General features: G+C 38.8%; 1 pseudogene; it reads right to left on the reverse strand.

Moving 5' to 3' along the window:
- Positions 1-1,289: 1,289 nt before the first annotated feature.
- Positions 1,290-2,664, reverse strand: LOC143025780 (zinc finger BED domain-containing protein 5-like; annotated as a pseudogene).
- Between the last annotated feature and the right edge of the window lie 6,829 nt (positions 2,665-9,493).

A 9,493-nucleotide genomic window follows, 5' to 3' on the forward strand; every position in this document is an offset into this window, starting at 1 on the left:
TATATATATACGTATATACATATATATGTATATATATATATACATATATATATATATATATATATATATATATATATATATATATATATATATATCACTTGGACAAAATGTAGTGGCACATTTGTAAATATAATCTAGAAGAACCCACAGCCGTAATAGAAGGAAACTTAGAAGAAAGTTTCCTTTTATTCCGACTGTGGGTTCTTCGCGATTATATATATCAGTGGTTCCCAAACTATTTTTGTTGCGGAACCCTTTGACATTATTTAAAAAAAAAAATGAAACCCAAAATAAAACATACTATATTGAAAAATGAATTTATTTTAAACAAACATACTTTATACTCAAAATAGTAAGTTGTACATAATTTCCTTAAAACAAACTATACTGAAAAATGAATTTATTTTAAATATACATACTTTTTACTCAAAATAGTAAATTGTACAACATAATTTCCTTAAACATAATATACTGAAAAATGAATTTATTTTAAACAACCATACCTTTTACTCAAAATAGTAATTTGTACATAATTTCCTTAAACATTCTATATTGAAAAATGAATTTATTTTAAACAGACATACTTTTTACTCAAAATAGTAATTTGTACATAATTTCCTTAAACATACTATATATATTGAAAAATGAATATATTTTAAATAAGCATCTTTTTTACTCAAAATAGTAAGCTATACATAATTTCCTTAAAATATAACTAATGGGAAGAATGCATCTGTTTCTTGGACATCATTATCCTCTAAAAATTTGGTTTAATGCTGGATAATTGAATTCTCATATCCGGTGTAGCATCCAGTTTGCTTCGATATTTATTTTTTGTGCTAGCATATCTTGAAAATCCTGATTCGCACAAATAAGTTGTCGCAAATGGTAAGAGTACTCTTACGGCTCGTTTGGATATTTCGGGATATTCATCACTTAGATTCCCCCAAAAAAGATCTAATGGCACTTCTTCAAACTTGGCCTTTAACTGAGTATCTGAAGTAATTTCTATCAAGTGTTCATAATCCACTGATGGAAATCCTGTTGGTTTTTCTGTTACTTTGAATGGATTTTGTACCCAGTAATGGTCTTTGTGCTTCAAGTTAGGAAAATACTCAATAAGAGATTCTGATAAGCTGTTGAGATGCCCCTTAATATCACTGAACGTTTCGGTATCTAAATCCACTTCAAATTCTTGTAGAAATTCAGTAAGAAGCGGAAAGCAGTTAAAATTATGATTTTCTATTTCTGAAGTCCAGTATTGCAATTTACGTGATAAAGATATTATGTTATCTTGAGTTCGAAAAATGTGTTTCTTTCCTTTGTAGGGACAGGCATGTTTCATTCAGTTTTGAAAATATATCTGCTAAATATGCAAGTTTTGACAACCATATACTATTTCTTAATCGTTCAGACAATCTAAATTTATGATCAAGAAAATAAAACAACAATTCTTTTCTCAACTCAACAATTCTCACAAGAACGTTTCCTCTCGAAAGCCATCTAACTTCGGTATGTAAAAGAAGAGTCGTATGATGACTTCCCATATCTTCACATAAAGCCTTAAATATTCTTGATTGTAATGGCCGAGTTTTAATAGAATTGATAATCTGCACTGCTTCATCCAAAACTGTCTTCAATGAAGCTGAAATCCTTTATGCTACTAATGCATATCTGTGAAGAATGCAGTGATTACTGCTGCTGTTCTTTGCAACATTCTTGATTCTAGTTATGGCACCAGATAATTTTCCTCTGTCATCGCCTTTGCTCCATCTGTGCATACTGAAATGCATTTTTCCCAGCCAATACCATGAATTTTTATGAAACCATCAATGCAGTCAAAAATATCTTTTCCTGTGGTATGCAGCTCTAAACTTTTACAAAAAAAGGATATTGTCCTCATTTTTTTTTTTTTTTCAAAATCGTATCTGACAAACACAAGTAAAATTGCTAGCCCAGCCACATCTGTGGACTCATCCATTTGCAATGCGTAAGCATCACACGCATGTAATCGTGAAATAAGTTCATTTTCAATGTCATCAGCAATATCTGTAATACGTCTTGACACCGTATTGTTAGAAAGAGATATAGCTTCAACCTTTTGAACAGACTCTTCATTAAATACACAGGATACTATATCTTTCAATACAGGTTTTATAAGCGATTCGCCAATAGTATGTGCTTCACATGAAGAGAAATGTGGTAACTTGCTTTATATGATGCTTCTGTTGCATTTTCATTTTCTGTTTTGAATTTTTTTAACAAGACACTTTTAGATCTATTATAACTTTCAAGTTTTCTTTCGAAAAAAGAAATATCTTTATCTTTAAAAGTGCTATGCTTTGTTTCCATATGTCTTTGTAACTTAGCTGGTGCCAACGAACTGTTAACTAATATTTTGTCACAAAGTATGCAAATAGCGTCTGGGGCTTCTTCATCACCAATTCTAGTAAAGCCATATGACAAATACCGAGGATCATACTTACGCTTAGAACAAAAGGAAGCAGATTTTATATTTTGCACATTAATCAAATTAGGCCTAGTAGTTGTCGACGGTTGTGCTGCAGGTTCAGAGACCTCCGTATCTTCCACAGATGATATTGTTTTACTTTCTTCATTTCTAGTAATTCCAGCCTCTTTGCGAATTCCAGTTTTTTTAACCATCGATCCATTGAAGAAGTTGGGAAATAGTAACTAAAATATATAAGAATAAACTTGTTGACAAGGAGCGAACAATAACATAAACTCAGGATACAACAGAGCAAAACTTATCCACCGTACAAGAGTTGGTGCTAACTGAAGTGTGAAAAAAAAAACGAACCGAAAGAGAGTTAGCCAGGGTTACCAGATCTTTCTCAGAGCATAACACCAAACGTAATGTATAAAAATTAATTAAAAAAAAAGGGTTTCCAAAATTACAAAACCAAATTACATTGAAATTAAATTTGGTATCGAAATTGCACTTTCCAATACCAAACTAAATTTCCAATACCAAAATTGTTCAAAATTTGGTATTGAGAATACCAAATGGCAACTCTGGAGTTAGCTGTACAAGAGGATTCTCAGTTCTGAGGCATTTTTAATATTATGGATTTCCATTTTCTTTCAACTTTTAATTTTATGGAATTTCCTCTAATGAAGAAGTCTACTGCCTTTTAATCATATTTTTTAATAAAATTTCCTCAAGTTAAGGAGATGAGGTATTTGAATGGAAAATATAAGGAAGTATCATGTTTCCAAAGTTAAAGCTCTGATATGCGCTCATCAGTGCAACACTCTTTGCATGCCTGGTGAACTTTAGCTTACGACCTGCGGAACCCCTGGCCTAGCTTCACGGAACCCACTTTGGGAACCCCTGATATATATATATATATATACATATATATATGTATATATATATATACATATATATATATATGTATATATATATATACATATATATATATACATATATATATACATTATATGTATATTACACATATATATGTATATATACACATAAATATATATATATATGTATATATATATATATATATTTATATATATATATATATGTTGAACTTCTACAGTCGACTAGATAACATATCTACTATCAATCTACCAGTAGATCAGCTTTTTCTTCCTTCGACCGAGCAAGCGAGTGAGTGTGGACGCGACCTCACAGTCGGCCCAGTCGCATTGTCTCCTCAGGCCACCTGGTATCCCCAGAGGATTAAGAAGGGTCAATCGCGGTCAAATCGCCATTGTCTAGGAGAAAGAATCTCAACACAGCTGCGCTCAGAACGATTGCCTTTATCACCGGCAATCTTATATTTTTCCACAATGTCATATAAATACTTCTGTGCAAATGTCCACCTATTGTAAATCTCACCATTTCTTTCTTTTCCTTTTTCTCTCTCTCTGTATATAAAACAGACTCCTGTACATAATCTCCTTCGCTGGTAAAACAGCGTATTGTCTAAATAATATCTCTTTGGCAACCTCGCCACACTACTTGTATATATGTCCTTTCATCAATAAAGCCGGGAGCAATCAGGACAATCAGAGCAATCCGGGCACGAAGACAGTTGCGTTTCATTCCCTTGTTTCCACTATTACCATATACGTAATCGCTACCAGCTACAGTTAATCTACACATATGTTGTAAGCCAACCAGCATATCTGGTGACAGCGTGGGATCCAACATATCTGGAAGCAGCAAGTCGGATCAGCAACACGGATCAACAAGCAAAATCAACAAGTGGAATCAGCAAGTGGAATCAGCAAGCACAAGATCCCAGAGCAGCGAACACAAGCCCATCAACCAAAATATCATAGGAACGCTGTGCAACCTACCCAGCGCCATCGAGCCCATCAACCAAAATCTCACAGCCCATCAACTCAAACTCGCTGTGAGCCCTACCCAGCAACAGAAACAAGCCCACAAGCCAGAAAGCAGCCCAGCAGCCAGCGCAGCAGCCCAGAGCATCGGTCCAAACCAAGAAATTTCACTCGCGGTCGGAGTAGCCAGCGCAGCAACCTAGAGCCCAGCGCAGCAACCCAAGCACATCTCCCTCACGGTCTGAGCAGCCCAAAGCACCCAGCAGCATCGGTCAACCACCAAAGGAAGTGTCGTCCACCCTTTCTTTCTGCAGCTAAAAACTGAAGTCAAATACGAACTACCCCCCACCCCATTTTTTCCTGTTTCTTACTTTTCATATTCTTTCAGATTCACATCACATTCCATCGGTCTCTGCAAAAACCACCTCCCAAGACCATCCTTCACCAACGCATCACAACCGTCACCACCGTAAGTAGGTACCTCAGTTTTGCCTTGGGGCTAGGTAGCTCTAAATTGGTGTGTGAGTTCGAGTGAAGGCTATCCAGTGTTTTTTTTTTTTTTTTTTTTTTTTTTTTTTTTTTTTTTTTTTTTTTTTTTTTTTTTTTTTTTTTTTTTTGCAATGCGTTAATTATTTTCAAGTGATTTTTTTTTTGTACGAAAGTGTACATGACCCATTCACACCATTACAACACTCGTTCCAAAATGGCAGCACCAAACGAAAATACCACACAGTCCAAGCCAAATCAAAACACAAGCCCAACAATGGTTCAACCACACATGCAACGTTCTGCAACAAATCTACTAACACTCCTTCAGCATAACAACACTCTTCCAAAGTTCAACGGGACAAACATCGCCATCCACACTCTGTTAGATGACGTACGATCTGAGATACAGCGCACACAGGTGCAAGACGATACGACTAAAATCGCGGTCCTTAAAAGTCGCATCGATTTCAACGACACCTTCTACACACTCGGAATAAACTTTAACACGCCACCTTATCTCACCAAAGAAAGAGCAGTCAGGGAGGCGAGTCAGTTCAAAGAAGAACTAAAACACGTACTCATTACTTCACCTTGGGTTACAAATAACAGTCAGCCTAGATCACGTACTCTCATTATTCGGTTACATTAAACTGAACTCGCGCCTTTACCCAGAAACACTGAAGAAATAGACAACATTTCTTTTGATCCAGACACAACACTCGTTGACTTCTTTAGAAAATTTTCGGAGACGTCAACGACAAAAACACAAATTCAACAACAATAAATCCCCCTCACACACACACTCACATCCCCACCCACTCCCACAGTAGCAAAAATCTCATAAGAACATCACACTAGAGGTAGACAGATGTCACGCACACGGTTACGACAGCGTTCACAATCTAGAAGACCATTCTTTTGCAAAATCTGCAACATACCAGGGCATAGCACAAACAGGTGTTATTACAGACAACCAACTAGCTACTGCTCATATCACGGACCAGCTTTTCACGACACAACACAATGTCGCGTCATATAATCACAAACATACACTTCATACGCGTCTCCCCAACACCCGACTGGCGGGAACACGAACAAACAAAATACGCTATGACTATCGTCTCACGGTGAACAAAACACACGAACTCACGAGGCAGAATCAAACCCCCCACTACCGATTCTCACGATGACTGACTCTCGACCATTCCCGTCTGCTATGACATTTCAGGCCACAGTCAACAACCTTCTACAACTACTCTTTCTGGACACAGGATCCCCTTGTTAATATAATGTCCAAGGTTTCTTTCGACCAATTTCGGTTCAGACACCGTAAAGTAACAATTCTAGAACCAACGGATATCACGTTACAAAATGTACACGGAGCTCCCTTTCCCATCATAGGAAAAACCGAACTAGACATCTCCCTGCATGCCAACTGTCCTCCCATTACAATGATAGTATACGTAGCGGAAGTAGTGTTTCCCGCAGATATTCTTATAGGTTTAACATGGATGCAGAAAAATCGCATCATCATCTATCCTGCTCAAAACGCCATTGGTTTCAATAATCACTTCATGCCTGCTCTAAATACAGCCGACACGCATGCAAACACAGCAAACACGCACGTCAAACACTTGCACATGATCGAGCAACAGCATGCAACAACAACAACTGAACAAAACATTGACGAAACAGAAAAGGTGACACTTGTAACAGACACGCCCACTAGTGTAACAGACACGCCCACCCCATCCGCTCACCCTCGTAACTCACAACACAAACGGAATAGGCGTAAACTGTCAGCGCGCATGTCAAAGTCAACTCGCGAACACAAGAAACACGACGTTTTCACTAACATCCAGGAAATATCACCACAATACACTACCGTCTCACAGATCTCTCTCACGAACTCTCACGCAGTTGTAATCACTGACAAAACACTCTATCCACGCGAGTACACGAAACTCAAAGTGTGTATCTTCAAAGCTCCCGACTTAGATGTTCTTTGCATCACAGACACTTGCCGTGTATCTGGTGTATCTCTCTTATCCGCCCTATCTCACACATCCAGCAAACTACACACAACAATTGTGGTGGCAAACAACACCAATGCACCTCTTCAGATGAACAAAGGAACAAACATTTGTGATTTTACAGTGTATCCCGCCCCAGTACACGTAATCGAGCATGACAACATACAACACGTATGCACTATCAACTACGGACAACAGAACACACAGGAAACCATCCAAGCAACACACATTAACGATGTAGATTTCCCAGAAGCACGAACAGATCTCCTAACGCTCATAAACACGTAAAGGCATGCAATTGCACTCCTAGGCGAACTATTAGGTCTCACAGACATAATAGAACATCATATACCACTTCAACAGAATGCAAAACCACGGTACATACCCACTTACCGTCATCCTCACAGCAAAAGAAACATGGTTGACAACATCATTGCAGACATGCTCAACCAAGGCATTGTAGAACACAGTCTATCACCCTGGAATTTTCCTCTCTTAGTTGTTCCAAAACACGACGGCTCCTTTCGCCCTGTTGTTGATTTCCGTGAGCTAAATAAACTCACCATTCCTGAAAGGCACCCGATTCCTCATCTCCAAGACACCATCTACTCCATAGGCGAACACAACACGGTCTTCTTGACTCTCGACCTTATGTCAGGGTATTTCCAAATACCTGTAGATGACGAATCAAAACCACTAACAGCCTTTAGTACCAATACGGGCCATTACCACTTCAAAAGGTTGGCCATGGGACTCGTCTCTACTCCCTCTGTTTTCACAAGACTTATGTTCAAGGTCCTAGAAGGTCTTATAGGAAAGACAGTTTTTATATACTTAGACGACATTATCATTGCCTCAAGGTCACTCACGGAACACCTTTCCACACTTCAAACTCTCCTCTCAAGATTAGCCGCGGCAGGCCTCAAACTCAAACTCAAAAAGTGCTCCTTCCTCAAAAAGGAAATAAGGTTCCTAGGACACGTCATAAACTCACAAGGTGTCATCACTTCTCAGGACAAGGTTAAGGCTGTTCTAGAATTTCCAACCCCTAACTCTACAGAACACGTAAAATCATTTCTAGGACTGTCAGGTTTTTACAGACGTTTTATCGAAGGCTATGCTCACATGGCAGCTCCATTAACAGCCCTTCTCAAGAAAGATACTCCTTTTAACTGGACGTCTGAACACAACACCGCTTTCCACAAGCTCAAACAAGCACTCACAGCAGCCCCGGTTCTGGTATTTCCAAACTTCTCTAAACCCTTCACACTATGTACAGATGCTTCATATGCCTTGGCGCAGTACTAATGCAACAACACGACTCCAAACTTAGATCTATAGCATACGCCAGCCGCGCATTAAACAAGCACGAACAAAACTACTCTGTCACTGAAATGGAAGCGCTCGCAATCACGTATGCCCTCAAACATTTTAAAGACATCATTCTAGGCTATGAAATACATGTACACACAGATCATCAACCCATTCTTCACCTCTTCAAAGGCAAGAACCTAACTGGAAAACTAGCCAGATGGTTCCTCACTATTCAGGAATTTATGCCTACCTTCCACTACGTCCATTGCCGTGCAAACTCTGTCGCCGACGCCCTTAGTAGAAACGTAGCAACAATACGTCAAGCAGCAGAGCCACTTGACATTACGCGAGAACGCATCATTGCCGCTCAAGCAACAGACCCCCTATGGAAAAGAATCATACACTATCTAAATTCAGGTGACACCACAAACACAGACGACTTTCCTCCCAACATAGACAACTACTCTCTCATAGACCAGGCTCTCTACCACACCACACTGATCACAAACAAAGCGAACCAAACCGCATGGTTACACAATTAGTAGTTCCCACAAGTCTTGTTCCGGAAGTTCTCAAAATACTACGTGATTCTCCATTTAGCAGGACACTGCGGGAAGGACAAGTTCCTCTCGCAAGCAAGGTTAAAGTACTTTTGGCCCACCATGCGTAAAGACATACACACATACATAGAGGCATGGCACTCATGTATAACTCATAAAGGTCACATTAGCGGTCAAGTACCAATACACAATTACCCAACACCTTCCAGACCCATTGAAACCATTGCCACTGACTTACTCAAACTTCCAATCACTCTCAATGGAAACCAGTACCTTTTCGTATTCATCGACCATTTCTCTCGGTTCTGCATCCTCTCTCCTTTAACGGACAAGACAGCAAAAAGCGTAGCTCAGACAATTATCAACAACGTCATCTGCCCCTACACCACACCAAAAACACTCATCTCAGACAACAGCACTGAATTCAATAACGACATTCTCATCAGTATCTGCCAATATTTCAACATTACCAAATGTAACACCACACCTTACCACCCTAGCTCAAATGGACTCGTTGAATGTCAAAATCGGAAAATACTCAACATTCTCAGACACCTTGCCACAGACATACACGTATCTTGGGACGAACACATACCCATGATACAAGCCTGCATCAACAGCGCAATCAATAGATCAATCTCGGAATCACCCCATTTTGTTTTGTTCGGGTCTGATAAGAAAATGCCGTACGACCTACTCACTTCAGAACCCCCCCCTGTGTATGATTTCAACGATTTTGTCAAGGTAACTCTCAATAATTTCAACACTCTTTTCAAG

Source organism: Oratosquilla oratoria, chromosome 5 (genome assembly GCF_046742065.1).
Source record: "Oratosquilla oratoria isolate Oo_2021 chromosome 5, ASM4674206v1, whole genome shotgun sequence".
In the NCBI taxonomy this organism is placed as follows: domain Eukaryota; kingdom Metazoa; phylum Arthropoda; class Malacostraca; order Stomatopoda; family Squillidae; genus Oratosquilla; species Oratosquilla oratoria.